Source organism: Mus caroli, unplaced genomic scaffold, assembly GCF_978045245.1.
Source record: "Mus caroli unplaced genomic scaffold, Mus_caroli_1 scaffold_4, whole genome shotgun sequence".
NCBI classification, from domain to species: Eukaryota; Metazoa; Chordata; class Mammalia; order Rodentia; family Muridae; genus Mus; species Mus caroli.
In genome coordinates this window covers 111,640,315-111,653,195 of record NW_028227259.1, presented here as the reverse complement: position 1 = coordinate 111,653,195, position 12,881 = coordinate 111,640,315, and the positions used below count along the sequence as shown (strand labels likewise).

Here is a 12,881-nt window from a genome sequence, read left to right as displayed (position 1 = left end):
GTTTTAGTTATGAAAGACAAAAGCCATTCCAGATACCTACTGTACAATAATGTGAACACAATGTGTACTACTGAACACTATATTTTAAATTAGTTTTAAAAATTATCTTTTTTTTTTTTAAGACAAGGTCTCATATATTCCAGGCTAGCCTCAAACTCACTATGTAGCTAAGGTTAGCCTTGGACTCCTGGTGCTCCTGCCTCTATTTCCAGAGTGCTGGCATTATAGTTTGTACTTTCGTGCCTGGCTTCAAGACAGTTCAGTGCTAATAAATTCTGTTCTGTGTTTGTTTTTTTTTTTTTAATTGCAGTTTTAAAAATTACATAAAAACCCAATGTATTTTTTCTACCAACTGTATTTATTGCTAGAAACTTTAAGCTTTGTTTTCAAAAAACTATTTAAAAAATGGGTAACATAGGGAAAGACAAACATGTGACTGACAATAACTCAGAAGCACTCTTGTGTAAATAGATATAAGTCACAGAGGGCCAGCAAGGTGACTCAGCAGTCCGGGCTCCATTCCTGAAACCTGTATGAAAATGCAAGAAGGGAACTAACTCCACAGACTTCTCCTCTGATAGGAGCAGCCCCCATCAATATAGATGATGATGATGATGATGATGATACGACTACTACTAAAACTTTTTTAAAAATTAAAAGCACTGAAATACTGACAATGTGATCAGAAAGGATGTAATGCCTAAGTGGATACAAAACCACTCAGGAGCAGGTGAGACAGAGCAGACAGGGCTGACACTTGCTGGGACCCACGTGGTGGAAGGAGAGAGCTGACTTTTGCAAGCTGCCCTCTGACTTCCATACATGTAATATCACAACAACTAAATAATAATAAAATAAAAGCACCCGATAGGGGTGAGCTTTGGGCACGTGGTCGTCAAGTGAACTGAACTTTGAGCTAAGTTTTAAGTGAGCCGGCTTCTGTGGTGGATGCACCCCAGGATCCCCCTGAGAGGTGGAAGTTTCCAAGTGGTAAGTTACCGATAGAGACCTAAGTGTGAAAGTGACCTAAGGAAAAGCAGAGTCTGTATATGACAGGGTGCATATGTGCATACGTATATGAACATACTTACACAGATGTATACTGGGAGTACCTTGAAGCTCCCCAGACACCCCAGACTGCGTATTCCATACCCACTGAGACATAGTTACTATCTCCCAACCTGAGCAAGACGGCAACCAAAGACAAGCCCATCTGAGCCTCTCCACGCACAGTCTCTAGAAGCAGTCAACCCAGACAGCAGCCCCACTCTGCGCCCCTACCATTCCCAGCAGAGGGACAGGAAGCTGTACCCTGCCCTTAGAGAGAAGGCCACCTCTTCACCCAATTAAAGATAAGACACTGTGGGAAATGCATGACTGACGCCACCTGTGGGGGAACAAGGAGGGGTGTGGTATGCTGGGCTTGGAACTCCTCAGAGGACTGTTGACCAAGATTGCATTCCTTGCCTGGCTGGGCTGGTGTCGGAATTTCTCAAAGGCAGTGACTGCAGCTCGGATACAGTTGGTGGGGGAGCTTCTGCACTTCGTGTCACCAAGTGGGACACCCATGGCAGAGCAAGTGCCACTCAGGGTGGCAGAGGTGACAGTTTCTTAGTTGCTTCTGGAATGGCTGAAGCGGTGGCTGCTGTGGCGGCGGACGTTTTCTTAGTTACTTCTGGAAACCCTGAAAAACGTAATCTTCCTCACAGTAGACAGAACTGCTGACATAGCAGAAGGCTTCCCAGCTCAGTTTGCCCTAGAAGCAATACAAGGGTCTGGAACCTATTGGGACCCAAGCAGGGGTTTTCCCTCTGGAACCTGCTCCATGGCATTGCCGGGGGCATTTAAACCTTGGCCATACAACATTTCCCACAATTGAATTTTCAGTATGATTTCAAAATCTCCCTAGTGTTGGGATTACAGGTGTTTGCTTGCCTTCACACTGGGGGCCGGAAGAGCCACAGGGGTATTTGATTTAGATTACTAGGCTGATACTTTGTTTCCCAAATGCAGGGAGGCAGGGATGGCTTGTGGGTGGGAGCTGGAATCAGAGTAGACCTTTTTTAAAATTTTTATTATTTTTATGTTTTAAATAAGGAATCCTTCATGAGTTTGCCTGTCATCCTTCTGTCCAGGTCATGCTAATGTTCTCCGAATTGTTCCAGTTTTAATATCTGTGATGTTGAGGTGAGTGTTCCCCTCAGTTTGGAAGGGTCAAATCCAGAGTGGCGTGAAGGAAGCATTCTGGAGCTTCTTTCTGTAGGCATGGCCACCAACATAGAAAATATTCCTCGGTGAAGCACAAGAATGAGCGGATTGTTTAAAATATGTAGCCTTTTATCAGCGCGTCCTAAACCGGGTCCCATAGAATATTAGTTGTATGATTTTTACACTTTATTTATACTTGTTTGTTTTTGATTTTTCAAGATAGGGTTTCTCTGTGTAGCAGCCCCTGGCTGTCCTGGAACCAGGCTGGCTTGGAACTCAGAGGTCCACTTGTCTCTGCCTGCTGGGATTAAAGGCGTGTACCATTACTGCCTGGCTGAATTATACATTTTAAAGAGATGTTCCAGGGTCAGAAAGTGTGGAGGCTACAAGGTTAAACAGGGTTAAGTATAGCAGAGCTTGTGGTCTAGGGTTGTGAATCCCAGGCAGAAGGTAGGAGGGCTTCCCTTAGCCAGTCTCAGTCAGGGCTACATAGTGAGTTCAAGACCAGTGAGGACACAAACTGAGACCCTATCTACAAAAGAAAGAAAAGAATTAAAGGAGCACAGAAGATGCACTAGCCTGGGCTACAAAGGAAGACCTAAAAGGGAAGTTTCATCGTGTTTTTAGTCCAAAAGAAGTTAAATGAGATTCATTTTTACTCTGTAATTTTTCAAGGGTTTTATTACGTTCATGTTATTATACCAATATCATCTGATAATCAATATGTATATTATGTTTACAGTTGTTTATTATCATCATTACTATGGGGGGGGGCACACAGGATGTCAGAGGAGCTGATTCTTGCCTTCCTAGGGAGGTAACTCCTGCTGTCCAGGCTTCACAGCAGCGGGTGCCTTTACCTGCTGAGCCATCTCACTTTCTGCCAATGTGTGATACTTAAGGTTAATATTCAGTGTGGTGGGTGTGGTTGGCACCTGCCTGTAATCCCAGCCCGTGGGGAGTCATCGTTGGCTACATAATGAGTCAAAACTGATCTGTGCTACATGAGACCCTGTCTTTTAAAAAGAAACAAGACAAGACATTTAACGTTAATACACCCCTGTTTTTTCCTAATGCTATTTCAGCCAGGTGCAGCCACCAGGCTTGAGAATGCTGCCCTACATCATGAGAGACAAGAGGACTCAGGTGGTAACATCCTTGTCCCTCACCCCCTAGGCTCCCACTTCCATATGTGTCCCTCTGTGAGGCATGGCATTCTTCTTTTTTTTTTTTTCCCCACGGCAGGATTTCTCTGTGTAGCCCTGGCTGTCCTGGAACTCACTCTGTAGACCAGGCTGACCTCAAACTCAGAAATCTGCCTGTCTCTGCCTCCCAAGTGCTGGGATTAAAGGTGTGTACCACCACACCCGGCTGAGGCATGACATTCTTGTAAGATGTTTTCCTGTCATTTTCATTTTTCCTGACTTTGCCATTACACCATGGTAACTGCTGGGGACATATCTGGAGCATGAGGCAGTAAATATATTTTTCCACTGCTCTGCACTTGTGAGAAGATGACTTAGCTGGGCTGTCATCTCGACTTCTCTTAAGTCTTCCAAGCAGCCCAATGTTAAGCCTCAGCTGAGCCGCAGCGAGCTCTTGCTCTCTCACTGGCAGAAAGATGAGCTAAATATGTTCTATGTTTCTGGACGTGTGTGTTGTGTCCGGTCGAAAGCTCGAGCGTGCTGTGACCGAACTCAGTGTTTTGCTTTTTGTCTGTGCTTAGTACCAAGACATGGACATTGGGGGGACGGCAGAGAAGCCCTGAGTGAAAACCATTATTTGGGAGTCCCTAGCTAGGAAATTAGCTAAGACCATTGTGCCTGAAAGGTAGAACCACCAACCCAAACCTGATGAGAAGTGTCGACTGTGTGTTTGTAAACTTTTGGAGGTTCTCAGTAAATCGTTTTTCTCCTTAGCAAAGGGCTGTTTCTTTTTTTTTTTTTTTTTGGTTTTTTCGAGACAGGGTTTCTCTGTGTAGCCTTGGCTGTCCTGGAACTCACTCTGTAGACCAGGCTGGCCTCGAACTCAGAAATCCGCCTGCCTCTGCCTCCCGAGTGCTGGGATTAAAGGTGTGCGCCACCACGCCTTTAATAAGTATTGTATATTTCAAAGTTGTTAAGACACCATTCCAAATATTCTTGTCACATTCACAAACACAAAAGTTAACAGGTATGAGATAAAGCCAGGTGAAGGAAACCTATAATTCAGTACTTAGAATGCAAAGGCAGGAGGATTGTGAGTTCAAGGCCAGCCTGAACTACATAAGGAGCTGTTTCTGAAGATACCTCTCACCTTACTCCTTTCACTAATTCAATCAAAGTGTATTTATTGAGCACCTTCTGTTTATTAAACATTGGGTTGCCATTGAATGTATTTATATTGGTATCTTATCTATGAATTGCGTTTTATTTGCATTAAGAACAATTTAAGGAGGTATTGAGCATAGGAAAGGGTCATCAGGAGAACAGAAGATGCCAAGATGAAACTCATTATTTGTATGTTCATCTAAAAAAAACGAATAAAAAGAAAGAAAAATCTCAACAACGTATTCTCTTTAATTCCAAGTTGCAAAAAACAATTCAAACTGTCAGTTCAAGTATTAATTAACTATATGTAAAAAAATTTTAGTATGTGTGTTTCTTAAAACACTACTTTAAATTTTTCTCGTTTGAAATAGGGTCTACCCACTGCCCTACGTGGCCTAGAGGAGATGCTACAGTCTAGGTTCCCTTGAGCACTCAGTGATCATCTTTTCTTAGCTGCCTGAATACTGGTATTATACGTGTGAGCCACCCCCTTAGATTTAAATTTTCTTTTAAATCTAATGCCAGGTATAGTGGCATCCACAGCCAACGTCAGAAATTCAAACAGGTAAATAGTAATTGTATATTTTTATAGAGTTATAATATGATTCTTTGATCTGTGTGTATGCTATAGAGTAATTAAATTGGTGTGTGTGTTGATTTTGTTTTGAGATAGGGTCTCCTTATGTAGCTCAGGCTGGCCTTGAACTCACAATCCTCCTGCCTTTGCATTCTAAGTACTGAATTATAGGTTTCCTTCACCTGGCTTTATCTCATACCTGTTAACTTTTGTGTTTGTGAATGTGACAAGAATATTTGGAATGGTGTCTTAACAACTTTGAAATATACAATACTTATTAGTAGCCATACTGTCAGCATACAATAAACTCAAATGCTCTCTCTGCCTGCCTAACTGAAGCCTGTGTTCTTTGACCCACATGTTTCCCTGTCTACATTTTTTTTTTTAAGATTTGCTTGACTTAAGGCAGAGGATGTAGCTCAGTGACAGAGTGCTGGCCTAGTCTGTGCGAGGCCCTGGGTTTAATCTCGAGCCCTGAAAGACAGAAAAAAAAAAAAAAAAAGTTGTGATAGTTTCTGCACACGCAGTGCAGTGATCGAAACTGGGGAGCTGAACGAGCTAGGTTTTTGACTATACTAGGCTAGGAGCAAGGCACAGAGCAGCACCCGCTGAGAAAATGCCCGCCGTGAAGCAGGAAGCAGACCCCACACACAACTGGCAGCTTCGGCCTCCAGAACTCCGTGAGATGAATGTGTTGTTGGAGCCTAACAGGACAGGCTTATTAAAGGACATGGAACCGAGGCAAGAGAAAATGTGGTGAAGATGTGAACAAACTTGGTGAAAAGAGGAAACACAAGAAGGGACAAACACCACACAGAATGTATAAGTAGGCTGGAGATATAGTTGGAGGTAGGGAGCTGGCATAGTACACACAGGGCCTGGGGGGGGTGATAGTCTGCACTGTGCACACACACGTGCACACACTCATGCAACTCATGCATGCACACACACATTTATACACACATGTGCACACACATGCATACACATGTGCACATACACATGCACACACACATGCATACACACACGCTTGCACACACATGGGTCCTGGAGGGGATAATCAGCACAATGCACACAAACACACATACATACACACACACACACACACACACAGAGTAAATCCTATCCTATGATGGTTTATTTACTCTTTGTCTTTCAGCACAGGGCCTGAATTGTCAGCTGGCTTGAGTTGTGAACACTGTTGAGAACGTTTGGACACTAAGAAAGTTAAGACTCGGTTAGCAGGACCGTTAAGGTCTGGGGTATGGGGGTGCAGCTAATGAGTACTGCCTTCCTGCCTCTAATTTGGGGTATAGCCAAAGGCCTTTTAGGTCCTTCTCTCCTTTATTTTCAGTGTGTTTAGTGTTTCAAGACAGCTAGCGTACTCCAGAAATGACAGTAGCAGGATGGATATGATTTTCATCTCCACCAATACAACCCAGTAGTGTAATTAGAAGCCTTCCAGAGTGCATCACCACAGGGCTGCCGACCTTCCCAGCTGACTGCCCAGCAGGCCTGTTCACAACAGCCTCTTGCCTGCTTTTCTCAAGGTCCCACTGCGGTCAGGGAGCCCTTCCTCAGGTTACAAGTCTTTGTTTTCCTGGTCAAGTTCCACTCTCAAATATGTTTTTAAGCTTAAAAACTACATGTATTCATTCATTCATTCATTCATTCATTCATTCCCTCACTCACCATGTGGGGATAAGGGTGTGAGTGCCTGCATGTGCCACCGTGTGGAGGTGAGAGGACAAGCTGTGGGTCTGTCCTACATGTCTATCATGTGGCTCCCAGCAATCAGACACAGTCTGATAGGTTTGGCAGCTCAGGTTTGAACACTGAGTCCCCTCACCAACCCTTCCCACTGTTGACACCACTCACCTGCAACCAGCATAGACAAAAAGTCCTAGATCCTTTGGGTCAAAAAACCCCTGTTCCTCCCTACATTGTTAGAACTACGTCGGTCACCCACTGTGGAGAGCTCTGCAGTTGGCCAGGTTTCCTTTCACATGGTGATGCTCACTCAGTACCTGGTAGGTACTGCAGTTCATTCTCCACCACTCCTCAAGCAGTGTGTGCATGTGTGTGCATACATGTGTGTGTACATGTATATGCATGTGAGCGTGCATGTGTGTGCACATGTGTGCATGTGCACTTGTGCGTATGTGTGCTTAGGACTGGAAGCTAAGAGAGACCATTAACTAGTAAGGGATAATTTCCTCATCATTTGGGTGAGGAGGAGATGGTGGGTGAAGCCTCATAGGCAATCATGTCCCTATCTATTTTGAGATGTATTACCATAATGAAATGGGAGGCTGATAGGTATGTGAGGCCAAGTCAGACTGTTATATTATTCATTTATTTTATTTTATTTTGTGTATGTATGTGTGCTGTGTATGTGTTTTTTGTGTTAGTGTGTCATAGCACATGTGTGGAGGTAGGGAGTCGACTCCTTATTTTATATATATACATATATATACACACACATATACATATATATATATGTGGGGGTGGGGGGGTGTCTGTGTGTATAATTAATTAAGAGCTAACATTTTGATTACATTGTTCCCTTCCCTTTCCTCTCTCAAAGCCCTCTCAATTCCCCCCATCTCTTTCAAATTCATGGTCTTTTTTTCCCTCTAGTTATTATTGCATATATATATATATATGTGTGTATATATACAGAGATACATTTATCTCTCTAAATATAACCTTCTCAGTCCATATGATATTAGTTATATGTGTGTATTCTTTCTTCCCCCCCTCCCTCTCAGAACCCCAAGTAGGTCTCAAACTCTTGAGCCTTCTGTCTTAGCCTCCCAGGGTCTGTGACTCTGAGTGTTCCCCTATGTCCAGCTTGAGGGTTTGAAGAGAGAGAAATCAAATAAATCTCTTAGAAAATGCCCAGGTGACCTCTAACACACTTGCTGGGCAGCACCAAGGATGGTGATCATACATTTGATGTAAGATTTGTAGGTGGTAAAACATAGGCAGTGAGTCCAGTGGGGACACTTTGTCCTGTGACCCCACCAGGAAGTCTAATCTTCCAACCTCCCAGGCTTGGTTTCTTCCAGAGACCAAAGTAAATAGGAAATAGGATTTTGAGGACATTCTTACCGAAATTAAAGCTTGGTCCAGGGTGATGTTTCCAGGGGCAAAGGTTTCACCAGCTGCTAATCATCAAATGCTCTCTGCTTGGATCTACTGGCGAGGATCCAGTAAGATTAAGGTGCTTAGGTCTGTTAACTGTATCTCTAAATAAAGAAAATGAAAAGTTTACAAGGAATAGGCACCGCACAACTTTTGGCTAAAACGTGTTTATTAGCAAACAAGCAATAAAAAGACAATGACCCTTGGGGGCTGGGGAGTGGCTCACTTGGAGAGTGTCTGCCTGGTATGCACTTACCCCAACAGGAGGCAAACTGGGTGGGGCACACCCGTGATCCCAGAACTCGGGAGGTGGAGGCAGGAAGATAAGTAGTTTAAGATTTCCCCTGGCTATATATAGGGAGAGTTGGGGGCTAGTCTGGGGTACAGAAGATCCTGTCTTATAAAAAAAAGATACAATGAATGGCCCCATGACCCCTAAGGATACAATGAATGGCCCCAAAGCCCCTAAGGATGGGCCTCTTGTTTACTTGCACTTTGCAAGTCTTCTAGAGTTTCTATAAACTCTTGCACAGAAAGTGAGGATAGCCTGAAGTTGACCAAGGGCCCACACCCACCCCTGAACTCTTGAACGTTTTCTGCTTGTCAAGTCATGAGTTAAGATTTATAACATTTAAACCTTTGATACATATCCTGGATGCCTGTGATCCTATTATGTCAGTTCTCTGGGCAGGGAGTCCTTATCTAGGCCCAAACTCACAAAGAGCAAACAGAAGAAACAAAAGAGGGCTAGTTCTTTGCTGTGGAAAATGGGAGGGGTGTGGGGGTCCCCTTTTGGTCCCAGCTTTCAGCTACATGGGAGAACAAGCCCCACCCGGACACCATCTGCTGCGTGGAGACCACAAAGATCCCAAGTGGGTTTGTTGTTATTTTGAAACGCTACAAGTTTTCTGGCCTCATTGGAACCCCTGCTGTGGGGAAATTGAAGGCAGGTGAATTCTGGAAACCTCCATCCTGGGCCTCCCTGAGCCTCTGCTTCTCAGGAAATGGCATGTTGGCAGAGGCTAGTGGTTTAATGATCACGGGGAATTCGCTTCATGTTTTCATTTCAAAGCCCTGGCAGGACTCAGGTCTAAAGCAGGTGCCTGTTTGGCTCTCTGCCTACATGCAGGGCCATCGAAGAGTCATTTTTCCTTGTTAATTGGAATTTTGCCTGTTGCACATTTTATCAGTCCAGACTTACCCCTTCTCAGATACAGATATAGAAAACTGTGGCTCTAACTTTCTGCCTTCAATTACGATGCCGTATGAGACACCCGCAAGTATGCCCTGGCGTCTTCGGAAGCACACTTTTGAAATGAAGTTCTAAGGCTGCCCCTGACAATAGGCCAGCTAAAGTGAAGGTGAGCCTGCATGCTGGAGTCTGTGGACCGCGCCTGTCACAGCAGTTTTGGAACAGTGTTTGCTCTGTCACACATCCTTCAGAGTGGTTGTGCAATTGCCCTCCGGCTGCTCCCTGCTTGCTGTTCCCTGTGCTTGACAAACTTTAAGCTCACGTTTGGACCTGGGTGAAAGGAGCCTGTTTTTGTGAATGAGCGGAAGTCAACAGTTCTACTCAACAAACTTTTTATTTTATTTTATTTTATTTTTTATTAATCTAGTCAAGTTCCAAAGAGCTTTAAAACCCAAAACAATGAAATAAGACTTTCTACCCTAGGCACGGGGCTCATTGTCACCCGTGGTACAGAGTACAGCTGTAGATACGGACTCTGGAGCTGGGTAATCACCTGACTCAGGCTCTTGGAGGTAAGTGACTCGGCCTCTCTGAGCATCGTGTTATACTTGATGATACGAGGGTAACAGAACTGTTATGGGCTTTATTTTACTATTCACATAGACAAGGCCTCATAGAGATCAGGTTGGCTTCCCACTTCCTTACAAAGCCAAGGCTGACCTTGAACTTCTGATCATTCTCTCTCCATCTCCAAAAATGCTGGGAATGCAGGTACCTGCCATCAAACCTAGTGTACATGGTGGTAAAGATAACACCTAGGGCTTCATGCATATAAAGCAAGCACTGTGTCCACAGAGCTATGTTCCCCAGCCCTGGCACAGGGTCTGATTAATTAAATTCATAAATTATAAAGTTCTATATCAGGACTATGGAAAGGAAAACAACTATAGGACTTTTAAAAATGACCAGGTCTTTCAGAAGATTGGAGTAAGAACTTTTTCCTTCAGGGGGGCCAGGGCGAACCTAAAGCAAACATTACGGACAAACAGGTTATTACGCATTTTCTCAGTTGCCTGCTTATCAGTGGGATCTGGAGCCATGCCACAGGATGAGTCACTGTAAGAGTGAGTCCCTGCTTAGGGGATGGGCTGTTCCTTGAGACAGACGCAGGTTCTGTAAATCACTGGGACTCTGCTGTCAAACATCTCTTGTGCAAGTAAGATGAAGTATTTAAAAAATAAAGTCAGTTCTCTTTACAGTTCGTCTTGGGGGTGGGGGAGACCATCCATTTGCCTGAACAAGACCTGCAGAATGACACCACCAGTTGATGTGGGGGATGTGGGTGGGGGAAATGTCACAAAGCCCCACCCTTAGATGAAGAGCTGCAGGCAATTAACGGATGCTAAGAGAAGAACCAGTCTTCTCTAGGGATGAACCCATTGGTAGTTGAGTCAGTTCTAAACACATACACATAGGAGCAACCCTAAGTGGATGCAAAAGGTTTTCTGCCTCTGTCTCTGTCTGTCTGTCTGTCTGTCTGTCTGTCTGTTTGTTTAAAACAATAATTAAAGAAGAGATCATGAATTTGAGGGGCAGTAGAGGGGGACGTAGAGTTGGAAGAAGACGAAGAAGGTGTAGAAATGAAGTAAATGCAGTATTCAAGTATGAGATTCTCAAAAAAAATATTTAAAACTCAAATTAAAAATGATCATTTGTGTGCCTGCTTTAAAAAAAAAAAGTTTTCTACCGTGTATGAAGTCTTGAATGGCTCGTGCCTGGATTCCCCAGAAGGAAGGCAGGAAGGTCAGTAGTTCTCACATTGTGTTACACATCAGGTTACAGGACAGACTGGGACACTTGAGACCTTGCCACAAACCAAAGAAACACAAAAAACAAACAAACAAACAAACAAACAAACAAACAAACAGAAAAGGATGAAACTGGCAAAAGGAAATTTCTCAAGATACTACCTCGGTCCAAAGGAAGATGGTCTCTTATGGCAACAGCTGACATTCAGGCCAGTGAGGCAGCTTAGTAGGAGAGGATGCTTGATGCCCTGACCTGAGTTTGATCCCTAAACTCTGCATCATGGAGAGAGAAAGCCAACTCCAGAAAGTCAAGACATCATATGTGCATACAAATAAACAAAGGGGGAAAGATTTAAAGTGATACTACCTCTGCATTCGCAGCTAGTGAACTCTGAAGTGATGTTACCTCTGCACGCACAGCTAGTCAGCGAATACTGATTCAGTCCTTTTGTTTTCTCATGACATGTGCCCTCTCATGTTGTCAATATGGAAGCTTCTGGCGGTCAAGCCTGCTGGTTAAGGATTTGAACTCAAGGTAGACAAGTATTCCTACTTAGTAGCTACAGGCTTCTGTTCGTACACAGGACTTGGAGAGTGTGTTCGTATGTATAGAACATTAGTATCCTGATTGGCAGAGGGTAATTGGGTTTTATTTTTTAATTTTTAAATTTTTTTGGAAAAGTACTTCCTTTTTTAAAAAAAAAAGTTTTGTTTTAAGATTTATTTATTTATTTATTTTATGTATGTGAATACATTGTTGCTGTCTACAGACACACCAGAAGAGGGCGTCAGATCCCATTACAGATGGTTGTGAGCCACCATGTGGTTGCCAGGAATTGAACTCAGGACCTCTAGAAGAGCAGTTAGTAATCGTAACTGCTGAGCCATCTCTCCAGCCCAGTAACTGGGTTTTAAAAGTGGTGTCATTTGGGCTCTATGGACAGGTACTTCATCAGTCTACAAAGACAAAGGCTATGTAACTGAGGTTGGACCTCATGATTCTCTTGCCATATCCATACCATACTTAGTAATTTAAGGGTTGAATTAAATAATCCTGCCCAGTTCAAGCGCTCATGTGTGCACTTGAGACTAAAGGCATGACTTGAGGCATCAATGCTGTGTACTCAAGTGTAAAGAAATCTGGAGGCCTAAAAGTAGACTGTGTTCAGGCCTGGGCTCACTGGCCTGGGTCTTGTTTCTTCAGGATATTGTATCTATTAGCATTTGCAATACCTTAGCTCCCACTCTCAAACAATGCTTGTTTCTTCAGGATATTGTGTCTATTAGTATTTCCAGTACCTTAGCTCTCATTCTCAAACAATGCTTAGCACCTATCGGTAAGGTGTTGTGTTCAGTACCTTGCTGTTGCTGTGGTGAAACCCCCTGAGCAAGGCAAGTTACAGGAGGTGCAATTTACTTGGCTTATGGTGTAAGAATCCACCATGTTAGGGTAGCAACGTAAAGCAAGCATTGGTGATGCTCTCATGAGCAGGGAGCCAAGAGATTGCATCTTTAATAGCAAACACCAAACAGATTGAACTGGAAGTGGGGAGAGGCTGTAAGGGCTCAGAGACACTCCCCACCAACTGATGTACTTCCCCCAGCAAAGCCCCATGAGTGGTGCCCCATGTTCCCTCCCCAAG

The 12,881-nt window shown here is 43.8% G+C and overlaps 1 non-coding gene across 1 annotated transcript; it reads right to left on the bottom strand.

The window, feature by feature from the left end:
* Nucleotides 1-2,088: 2,088 nt before the first annotated feature.
* On the bottom strand, nt 2,089-2,195 carry LOC147005321 (U6 spliceosomal RNA). The gene has a single exon (XR_015047037.1). It is a non-coding gene; the product is annotated as a U6 spliceosomal RNA (small nuclear RNA).
* Nucleotides 2,196-12,881: the final 10,686 nt, after the last annotated feature.